The sequence below is a fragment of the Pipistrellus kuhlii genome, unplaced genomic scaffold (assembly GCF_014108245.1).
Source record: "Pipistrellus kuhlii isolate mPipKuh1 unplaced genomic scaffold, mPipKuh1.p scaffold_m20_p_18, whole genome shotgun sequence".
Taxonomy (NCBI): Eukaryota; Metazoa; Chordata; class Mammalia; order Chiroptera; family Vespertilionidae; genus Pipistrellus; species Pipistrellus kuhlii.
The window spans coordinates 5,288,432-5,311,234 of record NW_023425493.1 but is presented as its reverse complement, the minus strand read 5'-3'; the positions used below and the strand labels follow the sequence as shown (position 1 = coordinate 5,311,234).

The 22,803-nt window shown below is 52.7% G+C and overlaps 1 protein-coding gene across 8 annotated transcripts in view; it reads right to left on the bottom strand.

Annotated features, from left to right (window-relative positions):
- Positions 1 to 22,283, bottom strand: part of ATP2B4 (ATPase plasma membrane Ca2+ transporting 4) — a 97,886-nt gene extending 75,603 nt beyond the window's left edge. For 7 of the 8 annotated variants that reach the window (XR_004988679.2, XR_006741911.1, XM_036442090.2 and 4 more), the window contains exon 1: positions 21,827 to 22,283. The gene's annotated coding sequence lies outside the window, so the exon portion shown is untranslated. The remainder of the gene's footprint in view (positions 1 to 21,826) is intronic. The other variant, XM_036442084.2, reaches the window with a different exon arrangement.
- Between the last annotated feature and the right edge of the window lie 520 nt (positions 22,284 to 22,803).

The following is a 22,803-nucleotide window of genomic DNA, read 5'->3' as shown; positions in this document are numbered from 1 at the left end:
TGGCCCAGTGGTTAAACCGATGGCCCCTGCACCGAAAGGTTGTGGGTTACAACCACTCCAATATCTGCAATTTTTGTGGGTCTGGTCTGTGGAATGTTATTTCTGCTCCTCAACTTCACTGGTAACCAGGGAAATACAAACCAAGACCACATACACCATTCTGGCAAAAATGAAAAAGTTTGTCAAAATCACGTACTTGAGAGGGCGTGGGTCAAGAGCGTCTCTTACACTTCACTGGGAAGGGCTAAACTACTTCAGATGTATTGGAAACAACCCGTCACTACCATGTACATTTGAATATTTGTATCCCAAGACCTAGCAATTCCCTTGGAGCTCACCACCCAGGAGAAAGTTGCACATGCGCACCAGAAGCGGTGAAGAAGGCTGCTGGCTTCACCCAGGGCACAGCCGACAGCAGTGACAAGGAATGAGCCTGAGCTCAGGATGCCATTCCAAAGTACTCCGTTCCTCACTCAAGAGGGAGGCGTACATCTTAGTATTACAATATTGAATGAAAATAAGTAAACCCCCAGAAGACTCTGCATGGTACACCTTTTTAATACAGAATATAAAGCGAAATGAAGTATTTGTGTAGGTGAACATGTTTATCGAGAGAGAGATAATCACAACATGCAGGACGGTGGTGGCTATGTCGGGTGAAGAGGTGAGGGGACAGGACAGAAAGGGCACAGAGGGGGGTGCAAGTGATGGTAGTGACCTCACTTTTTGGCGTGGGGAGTGGGTTTGGGTGTCTTCATTAGGCTACTGAAGTATATGAACTGCACCTGAGAAATCAAATAAAGGGAAGAAAGAGATAGAGATGAGAGAGAGAGAAAGAGAGAGAGAGAGAGACAGCAACACTTAGTAATCAGCACGATCAAAGACAGCCATGGATCTACCAAAAGTTAACAAGACTCTCTTAGGTGAGACCATCTGTCAGCTTCATGGTCCGAAACTGCCATTGAACTCCATAGTCAATATACTGCGCTGACCGTATCAGCCTCATAAAAAACACCAATTACTTAGAAATTCTTCTTCTAAGGCTGCGGTGGAGGGAGAGGGGGAGGAAGGGAAATGGGGAGCAGTACACAAAGAGGTGGGGGAGCTTGGCAGCCGCTTGGTCTCCAGCTTATTTTTTTTTTTTTTTTGGGGGGGGTCGGGCCAAGGGAGGCAGAAGAGAGGCATCACATTTCACCACGGAGGGAAACTCAGGGCGTCAGCACCGGGGACACAGGCCTCTAGCATCCGGAGTACAACACCCCTTCCCATCGCGACTTCCTGGGCCCTAAAACCGACACCAACCTCCCCGTCTCCCCCGCCTCCCCCCCTCCGCCCCATACTGGGAGCTCTGGGCGGGGAAGGCCCCTGACAGGAGCGAGCCTCCCGCCCTCGGGGAGTCCCCCTGGGCCTCCATCTCCAGCTTCCCCCTCCAGCCCCGCAGCGGAGCTCCCTGAAGGCTGAGACCTGCAGGCGCGGCCCGCCACCCCCCTCCCCCGCGTCCCGGCCTGGCCCGCCCGCCCGGTGCAGCTGCAGGTCCTCAGCCACAGCCTCAGCCCCCCGCAGGCGGCCCTGCACCCCTCAGCGCCCCCCCCCCCCCCCCCCCCCCCCCGGGCCCCGCACTCCACAGCCCTCCGCGGGCGGCCCAGCACCACGGGCAGAACGGGCGGCGCTGCCCCGCCAGCCGGGGATTACTCACGGGAGGGCCATGACTCAATCGGTCCAGCAGCCAAGCTGCCCGCCCACCCTCCGCCCTCCCCGCCGCACCCCGGGGAGGAATCTCCTCTGCAGCCTCGAAGGTGGGGCCCGCCCAGCTCTCACCCCGCCCTTCACCTGGCTCCCACACCGGAGCAAAACCCCGGGTTCCCGGGCTCAGCCACGCCCCGCAGGTTCCTCCTCGCTCCAAGGACTCGGCCTCTAACAAAAGATCAGAGACCAGGGACAAAAACGGGGGTGACTCCGGGATGTGAGGGTGAAAGCCGCTGTTTACATCCCGTGGTCCGCTCTAACGCAGGATGTCACAGCATGTACAGGCGGGGGATCTCATCGGTCCTGGCTCTGCAGGGCTGGGGGGACAGGGAGGCAAACTGGAGGGCGCCCCACTTGGCATGGGGGGAACCTGACCCCTGGAATAGAGGGTGAGGCTTGGTCAGGTCCCCCGTGAGGGACCAGCCTTGTGGCTTCCTTGGCCTCCATTGGTCTGGTCTGAAAAACGGAGGGAGCTGGGTGACGGCCCCTTCCAGGTCTAGGGCTTCTAGCCGTCACCAAACCTTGGCTCCTCTCAGCATCCCCAGGGAGACCGGTGAGCCCTAACACTGTCCTCTGTTATATGGCGCTTTTAACCGTCCCCCCCCCCCCCCCCCAAACACTTCCATTTGGAGTCCACTAGAATAGATTATCCTAATAATCCTTTGTGGTTGGAAACAAATGACAAACGAGGAAAGTGAAGCTCAGAGGCTAAGGGACTTGCACAAGGTCACACCTAGTGGCCTGGTCAAGAGTGCAATTCGATTAAGGGGCTCTTCTTCTTTTTCAAAAAGTATGTTTTTAAATTGATTTTAGAGGAAGGGAGAGAGAGAAACATCAATGATGACAGAGCAACATTGATTGGCTGCCTCCTACACAACCCCTACTGGGGACTGAGCCTGCAACCCAGGCATGTACAGTACCCTGGACCGGAATCGAACCCGGGACCCTTCAGTCCACAGCCCCATGCTCTATCCACCGAGCCAAACCGGCTAAGGCAAGGGGCTCTCCTTAATGCCTCGAGACTCCCAAATCTTTCACCACTTTGAGCAAGTCATTCACTTCCTGAGACTCAACTCATCCTACCCAACAGTGAGGGTGAACTTTCACATGGGCTGGAGCAATGGCTTTCCAATCCTCAGAGGAGCCAGGGGCGTGAACAGGGGCTTCCCCACTGAGGAATCTTCATACGTCATAATCTACATACGTGTAGGCACTCTACGGTATACAAAGTCCTTTCTCTTTCTAAAAACTATTGGTTGGTTGATTGACTTTTAGAGAGAAGGAGGTAGAGACACACAGAAAGAGAAACACTGATTTGTCGATCCGCTTATTTGTGCACTGATTGGTTGATTCTTATATGTGCCCTGACCAGGGATCAAGCCCACAACCTTGGCTTATTGGGGCGATGCTCTCACCAACGGAGGTACCCAGTCAGGGCTCAAAGCACTTTCATATCCATTGTCCCATTTGGTTCTTGTAAAAATACTGAAAGGCAGTCAAGATGATATTATTTGGCATTTTAAGGCGTGAAAAGGCTGAAGTGTAACAGTTAAGTGACACGGGCAACAATAACACTCTGTTCTCTTCTTGCCTTGTCTCAGGAGCTTCTAGGGGAACCAACGTGATAATGAAGAATCCTCTGTATTCATACATTCAAAGGACCTCCCTGCACTTCCCTCATCTATCTCTCTAAGGTGGCCCAGCAAGGAGGGAGGTGCAGGGGTGAGGCCTCTCTAGGAAGGAGGGAGGTGCAGGGGTGAGACCTTCCTGTGGGCCAGGGGACAGACTGTGGGCACCGAGTGGTGGAAAGCTTCCCAGAGTCACCCACGAGATAGTACCAGCTCATGAGTGAACCCAAGACTTTGTGTTCCAGCCCTGGAGCCTGCACTGAGCAAGTGCCAACATTCTTCGGACAAGCCAGTATCTGATGGAGGCCAACAGCACTCACTCTCAATGTATGAGAGCTGCCTGGTGCAGCCGCCAAGAGGCTGGCACCTCGGAGTGTCATTCCAGAGCATCCTGACTGCTAAGGGTGCTGAGTCACCTACCACTAGCACGGGACCCCTGTCCCTGTCATACACACTGGGCCCTGTCTTTGCCCCCAGCCCTACATTTGCTAACTTTTTTTTTTTTTCCTCTCTGCACTTCCCTGCTTTTATTCTTAATCATTTTTTAAAGTACCTTTTATTTTTTTATTTTGAACGTACATTTATTAAAGCTGGGGACACTGAAACAAGGAAGGGCTTAGCATTGAAGAAGCAACAGGAGAGACCTCGGTGGGGCCGCTTTGGTTCCCTAGAAATGTTACAGGAAAGAAATGAGCCAAGGCAAGGTTGCTTTACTCACTGGAGAGGCAGAGAAAAGGGGGATTTGGAGACAGGTTCGGGGAGAGGGGTGTGGGGAGGGGGTTAGCCCAGGACGAACTGCCGCCACCCATTGTTCCCCTGGTTGCAAGTCTAGTGGGGTCCCTTAGAGTTTAGGGGATGCCCTCCTGACTGTGGGGGAAGAAACGGGGAAAGGTGTAGGAGTGCTCCCCAGATGAGAGCTCACCTTAAAAAGTATAGTTTCTTAAGAAATATGCTCTGCCTCTTTCACACATACACATCCCGGAGAACAAAGGCAGGAAAGCCTCCGGGTTCTCTCTAACAATCCCAGCAGGAGCCAGCCTCTCTGACATCCGGTGGATCTGCTCTAATGAGTAACTCTACTCACAGGTTTATAGGGGATTGATTTAGGGTGTACCACAGCTTCCAGAAACCCTGGCCCTTAGCTGAGTCCGTGTAAAAGCCACTTTGCATTTTAACTCTCACTTCAAACACAGGTTGGCCTGTGCCTGCATGTGGGATCCAGACACACAAAGGAAGGGAAGGGACTTCTCAAAGGCAGTTCAAGAGCTCCAAGCTCTCTCCCTTCTCTGATCTCTTCACCCCATACCCAGACCTCGGAGCTCCACCCAGGCTAGCTCCAGACGGTCCCCTTTCATGGCAAAAGCTGCAGGCTTCAGTATCATTATTTCCCTTCTAAAATCACATTAACCTTTCATCTCTGGTTGTCTGCTATTATTGGATTCCATAACCATGTTTGGGACTGACTGGTGGCCAATTCCTTATGATGTAGGAAAACTCTCACGATATAGTATTGGTTAGAAAAAAATCTGAATAAAAAAATTCAATATTTGCCCTCACTGGGTAGCTCAGGAATCAATCAATGAATGCATAAATAAGTGAAACAACAAATAAATATTTCTCTCCCCCTCTTCCTCTCTTTCTAAAATCAACAAATAAAATTTAAAAACAATTCAATATTTAATGTGTTTACAAGTTATTGAAACATGTATATATACTCATAACATATAAAAGAATAAAAGGGGCCCGGCTGGTATGGCTCAGTGATTGATCATCCACCCAGGAACCAAAAGGTTGCAGGCTCGATTTCTAGTCAGGGCACATGCTTGGGTTGTGGGCTTGATCCCTAGTAGGGGTGCGTGCAGGAGGCAGCTGATGGATGATGTTCCTCTCTAATCAATGTCTCTATCCCTCTCCCTTTCTTTTTCTCTCAAAATCAATAAAAAAACAAAACAAAACCAAAACCACATTTAAGAAAGTAAAATCTATAATAATAAAAGTGTAATGTCCTAATTAGACCAGACGTCCTTCCAGACGACCTTCTGGACAAAACCAGGGCTGCGAGGGAAGCCCGGGTCCTGGGTGCCAGGGGGAAGCCGGTGCTGGCAGCCGGGGGAAGGAAGGCCTACTCTTGCACGAATTTCGTGCATCCGGCCTCTAGTAAGAGAATAAAGTGGAACATACCAAACAAAATGTTGTTATCTCTGGACTTATAGAAATCTTATTTTTTTTCCCTTATGTTTTTCTGAATTTTCCAAACTTTCTAGAAAGATCTTGTATGAAAGCAACAGAGTTTAGATTTGAGTTTAAGAGACATGCTTTGAATAATACCACATTCCCCGCTTAGTAGCCATGGGTCCCTGGATAAAAGATTTCCACTCTCTGAACTTCACTTTCTTCTCTGGGAAAGACCAGGAATGACACAGAGCTGTCCTAAGGAGGAAATGAGGTCATGGAATGTCAGCACTTGGCACGGTGCCTGATAGATAGTAAGTGCTCAGTAAATGCTAGCGATTTGTTTTTACGCTTTGCTTTACACCTAGGAGAAAACTGAAGACCTGCCTAGCTCAAAACCCACCATTTAGATCTGGGGTGAGGAACCTTTTTCCTACCAAGGGCCATTTGGATTTTTATAACATCATTCACGGGCCATACAAAACTATCAACTTAAAAGCCTGCTATAACAACAATAAAAAGAAAAAAGAAAAAAAAATAGCCTGCTATATTTGGTCAAACGTTTAATTTAACTCACCCCTAGTGCCTTGGCAGGGCCAGACCAAATTATTTCGTGGGCCTTACAGGGCCCGCAGGCCCGACGCTCTCCACCCCTGGCTTAGATGAAAGAATACCGGGGAAATACCAAAAGCCATGCCAGGTCTCTGGAAGTGACCGGGACAAGAACCATCCGAATGGACTGACCGAAAAAGCCTGGGTGGACCTAGAGAGTATCGCACTAAGTGAAAACAGTCAGAGAAAGACCAATGCCGTATGATTTCACTTATATGTGGAACCTAAGGAACAATGTAAGCAAGCAAACGAAATAGAAACAGACTCCAGGAACAGACCGATGACTGGCAGAGGGGAAAGGGAGTGGGGGGGCCAGGTGAAAAAGGGGACGGGATTGAGAAGTCCAGACTGGTCGTGACACAGTAGTCATGGGGTGGAGGATAGGAAAGACAGCTAGTGATATTGTAGTAACTGTGTCTGGTGCCAGGTGGGGACCGGCACCAGACACAGTTACTCTTTGTAAAAGCATATGATTGTCTAACCACGAGTCTGCACACCTGAAACAAACACAAAATAATACTGAATGCAAAATGTAACTGAAAAAAAAATTTTTTTTAACTGAAAAAGAACCATCACAATGTAAACTGGAGGTCGGGTGTCAATGTCTGTATGAGAAGGAAGCCACGACAAGGGGAGGGTGTCACACGAGGAGAAACGCCAGGCCAATGAAAGAAAAGAGAGAGGCTCTTGGAAGAAAAAAAATCCCAGCGCTAGCTCAGACCCAGAATAAACGATACAAAACAAGCCTAAGGAAAGGATACACCAGTTGGTGCTGGAGAAATCCTGAATAGTTTCTGTTTTCACATTTTGCATTATTTTGAAACTTTGCTTCTCTGTGGTTGGGGCAGGCTGGCCATCCCCTCTGGCTGTGAGGGTCGCTAGTCTGGGCTGGCAGTGTGCTGACCTTCCCCGGTTCCCGTCCCTGCCCAAGACCCCCTTTCCGGTGAGGTTTCTGTGAGGCCTGTGAGGTGTGCATCCTGCAGCTGATCAGCTTAAAGCAAACTCTCCTTTGGTGCGGTCGCTTTGCGGGCCATTTGGGAGAAAGAGAAACCAATAGTGCGACTGTTTTGATACTGAAAATTCACAGGTGGCATTTTAAAACAAAGAACTAGTTCCTCCAACCCTCAAAAAAAAAAAAAAAAAAAAAAGTACACAACCCAGAAGGTATGAAAAGACAGAGGGGTAGGCAGGGGATGCCCTATCTGGGTAGGGTAGGAGATGGCAGAACTGCCAGGGAGCTGAGGGGGAAAAAGCTCTGACTTAAACGGGGCACAGGTGAGCTCCGGGAGACAGGGGGCATTGGGATGGCCGGCAGGGAGCTCCAAAGCGCAGCTGTTGACAGCAACAGGTGCCACGAGATGAGGGTGGACGAAAGAAAGAAGTGAAAGGGGAATTGGCACCGTTGCCAAAGTCCCACCATGGAGCCCCAGCCCTCTCCTCACCTCCAAGCAGTGCCCACGCAGTCACCCAGAGGCGGCGCCAGGGAGCCTCCCAAGCTCCCAGGGGGCCCAGGGAGGGGGAGGTGGGTGAGTCAAGGGCTCAACAGTTCTTGGGAAGCCAAGTCCCTAAGCAAAGTCTCCCGGGGCCCTGACCACACAACCCAGTCACCAACGTCCCAGGAAGACAGCGTCTGCCGCCCAAGTGCCCTTGCCTTCACTCTTAGGAGTTTTATTTGTTTCCATTCTCGGTTTGCAAATTCAAATGCCTACTGGGACCAGATGGGCACAAATACAAGCAGAGCAGGCTGAGCGCTGTGCGTCAGGGAGGGGAGGAGTCTGTGGCAAGCCGGAAAGCACAGGCTGGTCTGAGAGAGCGGCAGGGACAGTCCCTGCTGACCACCGCCCTGGGGAAAGGCAGGCTGGTTCTGTCAGAGCCTCTGATTTGTGAGAAGAAGCAATTTAGACTTCTATGTGAAATTTTATACCAACTGTAATTAATCTGCAGGGCTGCTTGGCTAGGAGGAGGCGGAGAACTTGAGAGTTGGAATGTCCTTGAAGTACATTTAGGCCAACGTATTCACTTTAAACATGAACAACCTGGAGTCCAGAAAGGTTCAGTGATTTCCCCAAAGTGATAAATGGTTCAAATCCCAGGCCCCTCACCTGCCAAGCGAGAGCTCATTCCCCCAGGCCACCTGCCTGTCTCTAGATTGCCTTTGCACTTACTCAGGCGCGAGGCGATGGAGGGCTGAACAGGGACCGTGACCCTGGGAAAGGAAAAGGTAAACCTTGCTGTGCTCTGCTCTCTAGTTAAAGAAAAACTTCTATCTGCTTATTGTTATCCATCCATCCACTCATCCATCCATCCATCCACCATCCATCCATCCATCCATCCACCATCCATCCATCCATCCATCCACCCATCCACCCATCCACCATCGCTTCTGGACGACCACTCTAAGAACCCAGGACTGTGCTGAACACCGGGTAGGCAGAGATGACGGAGGCACCACTTCTCCTTTCAAGGAGCTCACAGGCTGTGAGTGGGCTGGGCTGATGCCACAGCCAGAACTCGCCAGTTGACACATCGTCATTGTCCCTGCTGCCTCAAGGCCTGCTCACAGCACTCTCAGCTCACCGCCAAGCCCTCACTTCCTCTGAAAGTACCTCCCATCCCTGAGAAACTGCAAGGTGGGCTGGAGAATCCTCCCCCCACCCCCCAAGAGAGCCTGGAGCATTTAGGCGATGGGGGAGCAGGAGCAAGAACAGGGACCCAACCCAGCCACTCAATGCCAAGCCCCTTCCACGGAAGGCAAGTTCCGGTTCGTGCATTGCCTTGGCCAAGATGCCCCGAAGATTTCTGTGTGGGTGTACGCTGGGGAGAGGGGAAGTCCCAGGCTGGGATGCCCCTGGCTGTGTGTCCAGCGGTCTGCTCCATTCTGAGGACAGCTGGTGGCTCCTCTTGGGGACCAAATAGTGATCGCATCGTTGGGATCACCCAGTTTCCATAAGCAAGTGGCGCTCAGTCACCCAGCCCGGTTTTCCCCATCAACAAGATAAGTCCCTTCCCAGCAGAGGCGCTTACAGCATCTGCCCCTGGGAGAGGAATGCAGGGCAGGAACAAACAAGGCGCGGCGGGGGCAGCTCCGCACCTGCCACTCCGCCTTATCTTGCCGGGACTCTCGTTGTGCAAGCATCAAGCACAGTCCTGGAGCTGGCACTGAGGACAGCCTGTCACGTGGGGATGACGGAGTCCCAGGCAGGCCCTCTGCAGCAGGCGGGGGCTCCTGGGCCTTTCTGGTACTGGGGGATGAGAGACGATAACCCTCTGATGAAGGTGTCCAGCCAAAGGCGAGCGGAGAGGAGGCGGGCAGGTTTGTGCCAACATCCATGGAGCAGGAAAAGAGAAATGGAAGGATGGAAGAGGAAAAATAAAAATTCAACCAGCACTTACTATGGGCCCGGCCCTTGGGACATGCATCACCCTTGATATTCAGGTATTATCCTTATTTCCCAGAGAACGTGGAGTCTCTGAGGTTAAGTAAGTTGTCCAGGGTCATAGAGCTGGCCAGGCAGACTGGAACTCAGTTCCACTGACCCTCCCAAATCTGTGCTGTGACAGGAAGCCATGCGGCTGGGATTGGGAAGGCTTTTCTTTTTTTTAAAGAAAGAGCATGGACTTAGTGTCAGAGAAGGCTTGGGTCAAATAACCAACCCTAACCAGCCAGATGACCTCTGGGCAAGCGACTTAACTCCCTGAATGTTAGCTTTCTTATCTGTAAAGTACAGACAATAACGTATGTTATGATGATTACAGATAACGCATATAAAATGCCTGGCATAGAGCAGGGTTCAAAATGGTAACCTATCGTATTTGCCAAGCCCACTAAACCCACATAGTCCAGGACAACTCACATGACCTCTTATTTCTGCAACCAGGGCACCATCTCCATGATATCTTAGAGAGTCAGGTGCAGTGAAGAGCATACTTGGATTTGAATCCACCTGAGGTCAAGGAATTTCCCCCCTAGAAACACCTGCCCCCACTATAGGCCCTGATGAAGGGAGAGACCTACCCTCCCCCTCCCTCTCCCCACCTCCCGCAGCAGGCCACAGACAGCAGCGTGCACACGGGACCTTGCTGGAACCAGCATCTCCTGGCATTCTGATGAACAGGCTGTTAACTTACTCTGGAGAGGTAAGAGGGAAGGTCATATGAACTTGGCCACTGAACCGGCGGCTTGGTTAACCACAATGGGTGCTCACACGTGGATATGGGGACAGCAAAGGGGAGAGTCTTTGTGGCTGTGCAGATGGCACAGTCCACACAGGGACGGTGCTTCCCACCCTCCTGGGATGGGTCTCTGTGACCTTCCAGTCCAGCCCCTTTTACTTTCACGTCTCTGGGTGGGTTTCTGTTTTTACAACCAGCTCATCTCCAAGACAATTCCTGTACCTGCCTCAGAAGGTGGTGGTTGTGACACAATTTGAAAGCAGCTGGCAGTTAGTCGACACTCAATAAATGCTGTTGAATCGCTCCCTTCCCTTGGCAAGCAGTCAGTCACTTAGCAATGGAAAGCGGAAATCCATAGATGGGCTGGAGCAGGTAGGCCCTCAGCCTGATGCTTTATGAACATCTTTACTAACCTGTAAGATGAAGACAACACTAGCGTTGACTTCATTATTTCCTAAGAATATTAAATGAGAAATCCAAATCTAATACCTAGTGCATAATTAATGAATGTTAGTTAGCTCAGACAATCACACGGTGGTTATTATCATTTAAGATGCAACAACTATTGTTGCAGGCCTTGATCTAGGGGAGGAGGGAAGACACGGTAAGAGCGGGCTCTGGAGTGGGGGGGAGGGCTGGGTATGGGCAGTGAAGAGAAGGGCCTGACGTGAGAGGGCAGCACACAGACCTAGCACATCAGCATTCATTGTCTGTCAGGACACTCTATAGGGCACATAGTGGAAGGTGATATTATACACATTTTATAGATGGGGAAACTGAGGCTCAGTAAAAGTGTGTATAATATGTACCAACCAAATCTAAGTCCACTCTTTTATCCTGTAATACTATACTGCCTCTGGAACATACGTAGGGCAAGGGGCCAACATAAGAAGTAAGGATTAGCCGAAACTGGTTGGCTCAGTGGATAGAGTGTCGGTCTGCGGACTGAAAGGTCCCAGATTCGATTCCGGTCAAGGGCACGTACACTGGTTGCAGGCACATCCCCGGTAGGGGGTGTGCAAGAGGCAGCTGGTTGATGTTTCTCTCTCATCGATGTTTCTACAATAGCTCTCTATCCCTCTTCCTTCCACTCTGTGGAAAATCAATAAAATATATATATATATTTTTTAAAAAGAAGTAAGGATTAAAAGAGAAACTGAGAGTTTCATTCCAAGGTCCCATTCAGTTCCCTCCTGGGCATCCCAGCAGACTCAGAGGCCCCAAAATATAAGCAGGGAGGAGGGTGTCCAAATCAGGTAACACTGGGGTGCCACCCCAGGGAAAGATATACCAGACTAGCTGAACACCCACAGCTTCAGCACCAGCGCCAGGCCCCGGCCCGGGAGAAGCCTGGCTCTGGCCAAGGGCAAGTCCTTCCCTCACCACCAGGCCACAACCTCTTGGTAACCCAGGGGCCACCCTGCAGTGGTCTCCAAGGCCCCTCCAGTTCAACTGAATATGGAGCCAAGGCCTTCTATTCCTGAAGTCAGGGTTCAAGTGTTCTCCAGGGACATAAGTGCAAGTTCCTTTGAACACTGCTCCCGCCAGGGCCTGCGGCACCCCCCAGGCTCAGCACACTCATCCTGCGGCTGAAAGCAGCCATTCTTAGCCGCTCCCTGCCTCCCGTACACCGCGTCTCCCCAAAGCCCAGCACAGCGCCTGACATGCAGTTTGAATCCACGTCAATGTTTGTTGAATAAACGAATGAGCAAGCGAACGAATGACAGGTTGGCCCTGGCAATACAATCAGCTTGTGTTGTCACATGATCGCAACCTCGCTCTGCTGACTCTCAGCCCCCAAATCAGGGCTCCTCAGCCTCCCGGGCTTAGTCAGCTGCTGAGGAAGAAATTGGTCAGAGTCAGCTTCCCCTCCACACCTCCTCTGACCTTTCAGAGGAGCTACACCTGAGAAAGGGCAGGGGCAAGGGTGCCCAGGCAGGAGGAAGGCCCTGCCCGGCCTCCCCACGACTTCTGCACCCTCTCACGTCTCTGCTTTTCTGGCTCAGGGCTCCCTGCCAGTCTGCAGAGGGCCACTGGGAGCCGCTCAGGGATGAGGGTGGTGCCCGGAGTGTTTCTCCTCTGCATCTTCTCGCGTGCTAATGACCTTAATTGTTAAGAATAGCAGCAACAATGCCGGCTCAGAACTTATGGTTTCTAGCATCTTTCTTCCCAAGTGCTTCCAGCACATGACCTCACGCCAAGCAGCATCCTTGCAGGGGCTGGAGTGGGTCTCCCTCGGACGTGGGTAGAGAAATTGGGGACCAAGGAGGTTTGTAGGCCACACAGTGACACCCTGTTGGGGGCGGGGGCCCACGCACAGGCCCACTCCAGCTCTGGCTCAGGCTCAGCCTAGTCTGGTGTCGCTGGGCAGCTCTTTAGGTTTCAGTTTTCTCACCAAAGAGGAAAACTGGACCATCTCTTCCACTCTATCCATCTCAAATGCTCTGAACACCCCCCTGCCCCAATCCCTGCACCCAGCCCAGAGCCTGGTGACCGACATCGTGGGTACCAAGGTCTGGATGCAGCTGACCTGTTCCAGCGTCCTAACAGGATGCCCTACGATGCCTCCCACCACGGAAGCTGCATTACACACGGCGGGGAGGACACATCAGATATCACCCGGGGGTCCATGAGCACCAGGGCAGCAGGCAGAAAGCAGGCTGCTGAGGCCAGACGCCATCCTGCCCCAGACACCGGTGCTGGCTCAAAGACGAGGTGGTCCAGTGGGCGATGCGGGTGGGAGGGAGACAGCCTCCCTCACCTGCCAGAGCATGTGACTCCCCATGATGCCGAGTGTCCTCGACCAGATGCAGCAGCACAGCTCCTGTTCCAAACCCCCTCCTCCCTTCCCCCATCCTCTTCTCCATCAAACCTGTCCTCTCTCCTCATTCATATCCTATTTGGCCAGCGCCTCCTCCAAGGATAACTTCCAGGTGAGCCCTGCCAAATTCTGGTTCCCCCCCACTCCCACAACACCCCTTGGCTCCCAGCTTCATGTGTCCCTGTGTCAGATGAGGCCTGAAGGGTGATCCCCGCTCTAGTCCGCCACTGGACAGGGGGAGGAGCAGGATGGATGTTTCCTACTGCCTCCTTCCTCAGGTTCCTCCATCCTCAGCTCCTACAATATGAAGCGGGACATCCAGGGCACCCGGACAGCGGACTCCAAGTGGACAGCACCCTCCTCTCTGCCCACGGGCAGCAGCTCTGGCCAGTGACCAGGAAGGCTAATGCTGGGCTCTCAACCAGAGTCTGGACGAGGGCTCCGCCCATGTGTCTACTTCCAGGGCCAAGAGAGGGAAGGCAGGCTGGCCCAGCAGCTGGAGACTTTACCCAATGTTTTTTCCCCCCAAGCCCAACCCACAGTTCAGATGAAAACCCTCTCTCTGCAGCCCCTAGCATTGGCTGGCCCCTGGTTCCCAGTGTCTGATCATATCGGTATCAGGTCGAACCATATTCAGCTGTCTTTAGTGGGTCAGAAGTGGTTGCATGTGGGCAATTGCACCTGGCTGGACCTAGTGGCTATTTGGGAATCATGATCCCTAGGAGACAGGGAGCACGCTGAAGGCCGGGATCTCTGTATCTCCAGCCAATCTTCCTGTTTCCGGCTCAGGACATCATGGAGTTGCGGCCTCGGAAGCTACCGAGTAGGCACTTCTCAATCAAACTTCCGGGCCGGTGAGATGGGGAGTAATTAGTGCGCACCCTGCCCTTAAACCTCAGGGGTGGCTGCCCACAAGGTAGACCCTCCCAGGCCTCCTTTGGCCATCTCCAGTAGAAAGATGCAACTTAACTACAGGCTGTTAGATGGTGCTCGAATCTATGACAACAGGGTGTGGTTTAGGCACGGAGAGCATGGCCTCTTTGCAGAAAAAGAGAGTCTTGAATGAGAAATGCCTGTTGTCCAAGCTCCTCTTCGTCAGCTGTCCGGGTCTGGGTCACACCGCAGCCCAGATCACCAGTTCCCAGTCTCGTGCTCTTGGGCAATCCTGGCAGCCTGGGGGAACAAGCCCCTCCCTGTCTGCCCCCTTCCAGCTTCCTGGCCCCCACTTTTTCAGGCTCCCTCGCTAGACAGAAGGGGAATTGACTAAAGGATCAATACCAGCCCTCTCCTACACGAAAAGAGCCTGAGTCACGCTAGGTCTGGCCCCAGGGTTGCCAGGGAGAGGAGAAAGAGAGAGATGAGCAGTCCTGGAAACACGAGCTCTCTCCAGAGCCTGGCTGAGGGGGTGGGGGCAGCATGGTGATGTGGGTCACAGACAGTGCGAGTCTTTAGGTCTTGCTTAACCCAGGCTTGAAATATCGGGGCAGGCACAGCTGGGTTCTCACCAAACTGCTCAATTACAGAATTCAGGAAGGATGTCTCTGATGGATTCCTTGGGAGACCCCTCCTCAAAAGGCAAGGGGGGTGATTCTGGAGGCCCCCTGTGCCCAGGCTTCCTCAGATGGCCATGGGATAGAGGAGGTGGGGGTGGGGTGGGGAGAATGCCTGCTCCCACTGGTGCCCCGGGGCCCAGCTGGCCCACCCATTGTGCCCAGCTGCTTCCCATCTGGAAGGAAAGCCTGGTGTTGGCAGCACTGAGGGTGAGAGGGAAGACTCCCAGAGGGAAATCACATTGTCAGGACATCCCTGTGTGTGCCTCGTGGGGCCCAGGGAGCTCAGCTGGCCAGGAGTTTGGGGGCTGAGTGAGAGGAGTCTAGGAATGTGGGAGTCCTTCTTGACATTGACTTCTCTCCCCAGCTTAGTGTTAGGAAAACCTAAAACCTGAAACATTGGAAACATAGTACAATAAACAACTCAGACCCTTCATTTTGATCCACCAATTGTTAACATTTTATATGCTCTCTCTTCATGTACACACACACACACACACACACACACACACACACACACCTTTTTTGAAAATCACTTGCAGTTCCTGATACTTTTGCATATTCTCCAAGAATATGGACAGTCTCCCTCAAAACCACCATCATTACCATGATCACATATTAAAAATGTAATAATAGAGGGGGGAGGAAATGGGGAACCTTTGTAATAATATGAACAATGAAGATTGATTTTAAAAAAATGTAATAATAATTACATGCTACCTAATATCTATGTGAAAAATTTCCAGGTGTACAGGATGTCTTTTATGGCCGTGTGTGTGTGTGTCCCAGAATCCAATTAAGATTTATGCAATGCATTTGGCTATAATGTCTCTTTAGCCTCTTTAAATCCAGACCAGTTTCTGTCTCCTCAACCTCTCCCCATAACACAATTTTAATGTGTTTATGACATCTACTTCCCTGAAATCTCAGTCAGTTGTCATGTAAAATGGCTCACAATCTAGATTTTTCTTTTGTTTCCTCATAATTAGATTCAGGACAAACATTTTGACAAGAACATGGGTGATGTGGTTGGAATTCTTCTAGCATATCAAGAGGAATTAATGCCAGGGGATCCCACTAACACTGTCTGGTTACTTGGTTAAAGTGGATAGCGCTGACTCTGTAAAGAAAGGTTTTTCCTTTTGTAAGAAGTAATCCAAGAGGTGATACACTGAGACCAACCTTGCTCTCAACGGGATTAGCATCCATGAGTAAGCCTAGCCTGAGTCAGCTATTATATCGGGGGCTGCAAACTGGTTAAATCTCAAATTCGGTCATTACTTCTACATTGCATTAGCTGGCATTTATTTGTTAAGAGTTTTCCCTCCCTGCTCCATTTTAACTGTCAGAATAGACACATGGAATCTTTTAGTCTGTGTCTTGCAGTCTATTAATGTTATTCTTTTTGAAGCTCAATGTGTCCCCAATTGGCGCAGTGGGAGCCCCCCGAAGCCAACTCCCATGTCCATTTGTCATGAGCATGCTCTAGCTTTCTGCATAACACGACTCACTTGTAGTCTCCCCATCCCAGACCTGAAGTCAGCCATTTCTCCAAGGAGCACCACTTTCTGTCTCTGGGCAGTGGTGCTTAGGATTGAAAGGCTGGGCATGAGGTGTGTTCAAGGCTACTATGCATTCTTGCTTCTATACTCTCCCAGTGGACAGACTGAGGGGAGACATAGAGAAACACAGGGCTCTTCCCCACCGTTCCCAGCCCATATTTTTGTCTCTCTTTTTTCACAGTGAAACCCTACTTTTCAGTAACATCAATAGTTACTTGATCTATCCCTGCAATAAACAAAGTTTCCAATTTATGACATCAGTGACATGACCAACAACAGACCTACAAAGTAAAGTTTAAGATTTTTTTCCTAGTTCTTTCTATCCTTGGAATACATATTCTATTAAGGCTGTAGAGGCAGGACTAAAAAATTAAACTAAAAAATTACTTGAATTACTTCTTTTCTTGTAATCAAGTTGATATACAGTTAAGTTCATTGCCTCTGTGTGGTTAGCTTTAGGGTTTGTTTTTTCTTTCTTTGGATCTAATTTAATTTGTGAATATGTAAAATATTTACCTGGTTCAAAAATCAAAATTGCCTGGCCCGGCTGGTGTGGCTCAGTGGTTGAGTATCGACCTATGAACCAGGAGATTATGGTTTGATTCCGAGTCAGGGTACATGCCCAGGTTTTAAGGCAGCTGATCAATGATTCTCTCTCATCACTGATGTTTCTCTCTCTCTCCCCCTCTCCCTTCCTCTCTGAAATTGATTAAAAAAAAAAAAAATATATAATATATATATATTTAAAAAATAAAAACTGCCTAAAAAGGTGTAATCAGTAATCAGTTACTTCCATTCCTATCTTCTTTACTTTGTTCCCACTCACCCATATGGGTAACCATTTTAATTATTTTCTGGTTTGTCTTTCCTGTGTGTATGTGTGTGGGTGTGTGTGTGCATGAGTGTGTGTGCGCGTGAGTGTGTGCATGTATGTTGGCAAAAAAGTATTTCTGCTGCTTTCTCAACCCAAAGGGGTTATACTACATGCATTCTTTTACATCTTGCTTTTTTCATTTAATAACTCATCCTAGAAATGATATCATATAAGTTCATAGGGCTCCTTCCTGTTCCTTGTTTTTGGCTTCATAGTTCTCCACTATATGGGTGTCCTGCTGTTCCCTCAACCAGTCTATTAGAGATGGGCATTGGGCAGTTTCCAATGATTTCCTATCAATTACAAATAAGCCTCAAAGAATCACCGTGTGCATATGTATTTTGTAACTGTGAATGTGCATTTTTCTGGATAAATTCCTAGAAGTTGGACTGCTGGGTAAATGCTTATGTTGCTTTGTTAGATATTGCTAACTTCCCCTCCACAGGAGTTGACCTGGTTTGTACACCTGGCATTGATTTAAAATCTAGGAGGTGTTCTGAGCCAACCTGAGTCTTTGACCTTCCCACCAATAACACACTATTCCACGCTCCCTCTGTCCTGCAGAAGGCAAGAACAAAGGTCTCTGATTCCATCCCAGTTCATCCTTCTGAATTTCTGTACTTCATGTGGAAAAGCAGAGCAGAGAGAAGTGATGAGGCTGAAGGGGTGAGGAGCGGCAAGAGAGCAGGGGGCCGGCGCCCCATGACATCCATGTTCTTACCTCCCTGTTCTTGCCTTTGGCCGCTCCACTCTCCCCCAACACAAACTGCCTTCGACAGCTCCTCCCCGACCGGGCTCTGGTTCCGACTAGATCCTGCCTGGTTTCCCTCCTCCGTCCACCTTCACGTGGGCCCACCACAGAGGACTGCGGCGGGGTGGAGGCCGAAGTCTAAGGCCCCTGTCACTTCTGTTTTAACACGTGCAGAGGACATAAGCCAGCGGGACAAGAATGGCTCATCCAAAGGAAAAAGCAGACAGAGATGCTGGGAGGGGAACAGAGATTCTGAGCCCAAAACATTCCACACGAGCCCCTGGGACTCCAGCCCTAGCACCTGCTTTATTGCTAAGGCCGCTCTATAGAAAGGGGGAGTGGGGGGGTGGGGAGGAAGAATGCCCTCCCCGTCTGAGGGGGCCCAGAGGCTCTGCTTCCTTGTGACCCAGAAGCCATGCCTTTCTCACCCCTTCCTCCTTCTCACCCCTCCCTCCTTCTCACCCCTCCCTCCTTCTCACCCCTCCCTCCTTCTCACCCCTCCCTCCTTCTCACCCCTCCCTCCTTCTCACCCCTCCCACCAGACGGCAATTGGGGAGGACGGGGATCAATGCATGTCTTGAGGAAGTGAAGGGAGCCCTGGCTAAGGGGTAGGCTCAGGGGAAGAGGTCCGAGGGTGGAAAGCCCTCTTCAAGGTCAAATCAAACGCCTGGGCCGCCCGAAGCCAAACAGCCTTGGGGACCAAGAATGAGCACCTTCTTTTCCTTCCTGCAGAGCTTGGTGGGTCTGGAATGCCCTGGCCAGGGCTTATCCATATCCTTGGGTGCTGGTCAAGGCCAGGAGCATAGACTACAGGAGAAAAGGGCCCACGGAGGTTACTGAGAGAAGCTAAATTCTGGAGTAGGAGGCAGTTTGCTGGGGAATGCTTGGACGGCTGACAGGTGGCAGCTGGCTCAGTGCTGGGCGGACCAGGCTCTTTCTGCTCAAGACTCTCCGGGGTGTGAGAGTGGGGGACACTAAGGCTCCCCACTTAGGAACTTCACCTCCCCACCTCCCCACCACCCCACCTACTTCTTCCAGCACTCACACTAAAGGAAAACTCTTTTAAAAAATAATTTTAAAAATATATTTTTATTGATTTCAGAAAGGAAATCAAGAGATAGAAACATCAACGATGAGAGAGAATCACTGGTCGGTTGCCTCCTGCAGGCCCCCTACTGGGGATCAAGCCCACAACCCAGGCATGTGCCTTTGACTGGAATTGAACCTGGGACCCTGCAGTCCGCAGGCCAACGCTCTATCCACTGAGCCAAACCGACTAATCTGATCAGCCCCTTCCTCCCACTATTCCTGAGGAAGCATCTGCCTGGGTGAGGCTGATTCCCAGGCACCCCCCAAATGCTACCTGCTTCTTCCAACAAACACTGACCAAGCACTTTTGGCCCTTTTTGCGCTTTTTACGCTTTTTAGGCTTGGGCACTGTGCTAGGTGCGGGGAGGCCCCGAGGCTAAGGGAGCTGTGCTCCTTCAACTTGACCTTGAACTTAGCCTGGGACACAGAGGTGGACAGTGTAAGGGGAGAGGACTGAGGTTCCCTCCTCGGCGCTCACCTTCTGCACAGAGAGCTGGCATCCAGGCAGAGCCGGGGCGGAGCCGGGCGCGCGGGGAGCTGCCGGGGCGGGGCAGCAGGTCCGCCACCAGCGGGATCCAGCCCTGCAGCCCAGACCCGCTGCTCCAGGCTGTGCGGGAGCAGGGACCTCAGAGCACGCTCCATAGAGACCCCATCCCCAAACCTACCAGGACCTACCCCTAGCCAGAGAACTGGGCTGCGGGAATGGTGGGGTGATGCCCCAGAGGGAAGGGCGTGGGGGTGCGGAGCGTCGTGATTCAGGGGGTGCACCTTGGCAAGATGGTGGCTGAGAGGAGAGGGCTCCCATGCAGGAGCAGAGGAATGGAACCCCACCCTCATCCCGCAGAACGAGGGCTGGGCCCTCTCTTGGATCCCAGCGGGGAAGCCCTCCTTCCCTCTGGATGAGGGAACAGCTGTGCCGCTTTGGGGGGCGTAGGGGGGGCAGTCAGGTCAACCACCGTCACCTCAACATGAACACTGGCTCCTATTGTTTCCTGGCCCCCAGTTAAGCTCTCCTCCCAGTCCCTTCCTTCCAGTTCCTGAGCTCCATTTGACTAACACTCCTCCCACCAAACTGGCTGCTTCCTCTCCCCCGGCCTGACCCCCCGCACGTGTGTGGGCTTCGCGTCCAGCCAACGAGGGAGCCACCGCCTCTTCCTGCCTCCCCCCATCCTCCCCCTCCTCCTCCTCCTCCTACCAGACCTTCCCCACCTAGTCCCGCCGGACCCCGAGGGCCCTCTCCACGGTCCCTCCCCGGGCCAGTCCCGGCCAAGGAAGACCCCCCCATCTCTTCCCTTCTTTTCCAGGCAAAGAGAGCTCGGAGCTCAGGGTGGGGGGCTGGAGGGGCACCTCCACGTAGGAAGACCATAAGGGGCAGCTTTGGGAGGGGCTTAAGGAGGGAAGGGAGGACCCTGAGATCCGTGGATAAAATAAGAAAATAAGAAAACAAGAAAACAGCAGAGGCTCAGGCTCTCCGCCCACCCAGAGGAGGAGGTGGCGCAGCAGCAGAATGCACTTCGCTTCCCCTCCCCCCCGCAGCGGCATCCGTGGAGGGCCGGTGCATTTCTTCATCTGACACCCCCTCCCCATGCCCACCCCACCCTCAAACAGGCCAACCGGCGCCGACGTCGCGTCTGCAAGTTACTGTGAGTGCAGCCGGGATGCCCAGGAGGCAGCCGCCTCCGGCCGGCGGCGTGCCCACTCGCGCCCAGGATGTGGCGGGCCCCTCCCGCGCCCTCCACGCCCAGCCGCCGAGGAGAGCGCCGGGCCCTTCCGAGAGATGGAGGAGCGCGAGGCCGGGCTCCCTCCGGGGAGGATGCCAGCCAGCCTCCTCCGCCCCGGGAGCCGGCCAAGAATGCGAGTGAGCGTGTGTGTGCAGGGAGGGCGGGAGGGACCATCCAGCCTCAATCTCTCTCTCCCTCTCCGGCCCCAAGGCGCTCAGGGGCACTCCTCCCAAAGGCGCCCACGACCAGACCCTCCACCGCGGAGCACCCACCAGCCTGGAGATTGCAAACTTTCCAACCCCACCTCCTCCCCCTCCTCCCTCGGGGGCCGGGCCGGCGGGGCGTTGCCCTCGGAGACACTCGCACAGTTGGTCCTGGGCTCCCCGCGCTACACAGCCCAACAACAGGGCGCGGGGATCGCTCAGCTTTTCCACGGCTAATTATAGCCGGGAGAGCCTGAGGATGTGTTGCAAGCGGCAGGGAGAAGCTGCTGGGGTTCCTCCCCTAAGCCAGAGGCTTTCAGTGTGTGCACCCCTTCCTCGTCCAGCTCCCTCCAGCCCCTCTCCAGCGCGCCCATCTCCCATCCCCACGGCGGCCCCTCCTTCTTGTTGCAGATTTCTGACTCCGTTCATCCCCCCACCCCCTCCCCGTCTCTCTTTGGGGCTTTCGAGAAAGGGAACAGACGCGGAAAATATTTTTGCAAGTTTTCCATTCAGCGCTGCTCATTCCCAAGCCCAGGGGGATGGGGAAGGGGAGGAGGAGGGCAGGAGCAGATGGGGGCAATGAACTGTTTTTTCCAAAAGCTCCATTGGGGTGTGAAAAAAAAGACACATCCCTCCATTTCCCTACCCCCTGCGGCCCAGGAATGACAAAAACTAGGAAAAGGAAAAATAAGTCACTTGTTTGATTATGCGATTTCTCAGAACTGAGTCTAGGAAAAGGAAAGACAGTATTTGACAAATCTGTACATAACACACACACACACACACACACACACACACACACACACCAAACCCAGCAACGAGAAAGATGCCAGGAACAGGAAATTCAGGGAGTTTTAGAACCCAGGGAGAGGAAAGAGACAAAAGTTTGCACATCGCGAGTCAATTCATTCTCTGCAAGCCTACCTCTCCTTCTTTCTAGCAAAGATCCAGGCTTCTGCACGCAGGACTCTCCCTCCGGGTTTCCATGGGCAGGGCAGGGCAGAGAGGGGGTGACCCCTGGTCTCCCCAGTGAGCAGCCACGCTAGAGATGCCGGCAGGCGCTCCTGCTTTGCTTTTCTTTTCGTTTCTTTTTCCCCCCTCCTTGGCCAGGGAGCGGGCCGGTCTCCCCCGCCGGCCCTCCCGCCGGGAAGGACCTCAGGTTCCTGGAAGCAAATGCTGCGGGGGAGCTGGGCGGGTGCCTCCGGCCTCGCTCTCCTCGGAAGGATGGCTCCCCGGGAAGTTGGTGCCTTCCCCTCCGATCCCCAGGTTGGATGGTCTCAGCAGCAGCGGAGCTTTCCTAAGAAAATGCTTGTCATGGCAACAGCTCCGGCCAACTCGGACCGACTCCAGTCTGCCCGCTCTCCCCGGCGGCGGCGCGGGAGGAGGAGGGGCGGGGCGCGAGCCGCGGGGGGGCGGGGCCTGGCGCGGGGCCCGCCGCGCTCCGCCGTTAAGGTGGCCCGGCCGCGAGCCGCGCTGCTTCCTGCTCCGTCTTAAGGGGGACCTGGGGGGAGAGGCCGGGGAGGAATCCTTCCTCCTGGGGGTTGTTCTCCTCGCCCGGGCTCTCTCACTTGTTGAAAGGAAAGTAGGTGGGGTGGAGGTGGGGCGTGGATGTGGGTAACAGTGTTTGAGCCGTTGCTGGGTGGAGGGGGAAAAAAGGAAGCTTCTGCAGGCAGTTGGCTTCCTGCAGCTCCTAGGGGCCCCTCAACCTCTTACTCACTTAGACACAGGAACCAGAAACCCGAGGTGTTTGTGTAAACTTGTACCATCTCCTCTCACCCTCTGCCCAACTGCCCTCCCCTGCCATCCTAGTCACCCCTAACTGTCCTAGAGGGCGATTGGGGGTACCAGGCCTGCAGGGGAGGGCAGTTGAGTTGGGGGCAATCAGGCTGGCAGGGGAGCAG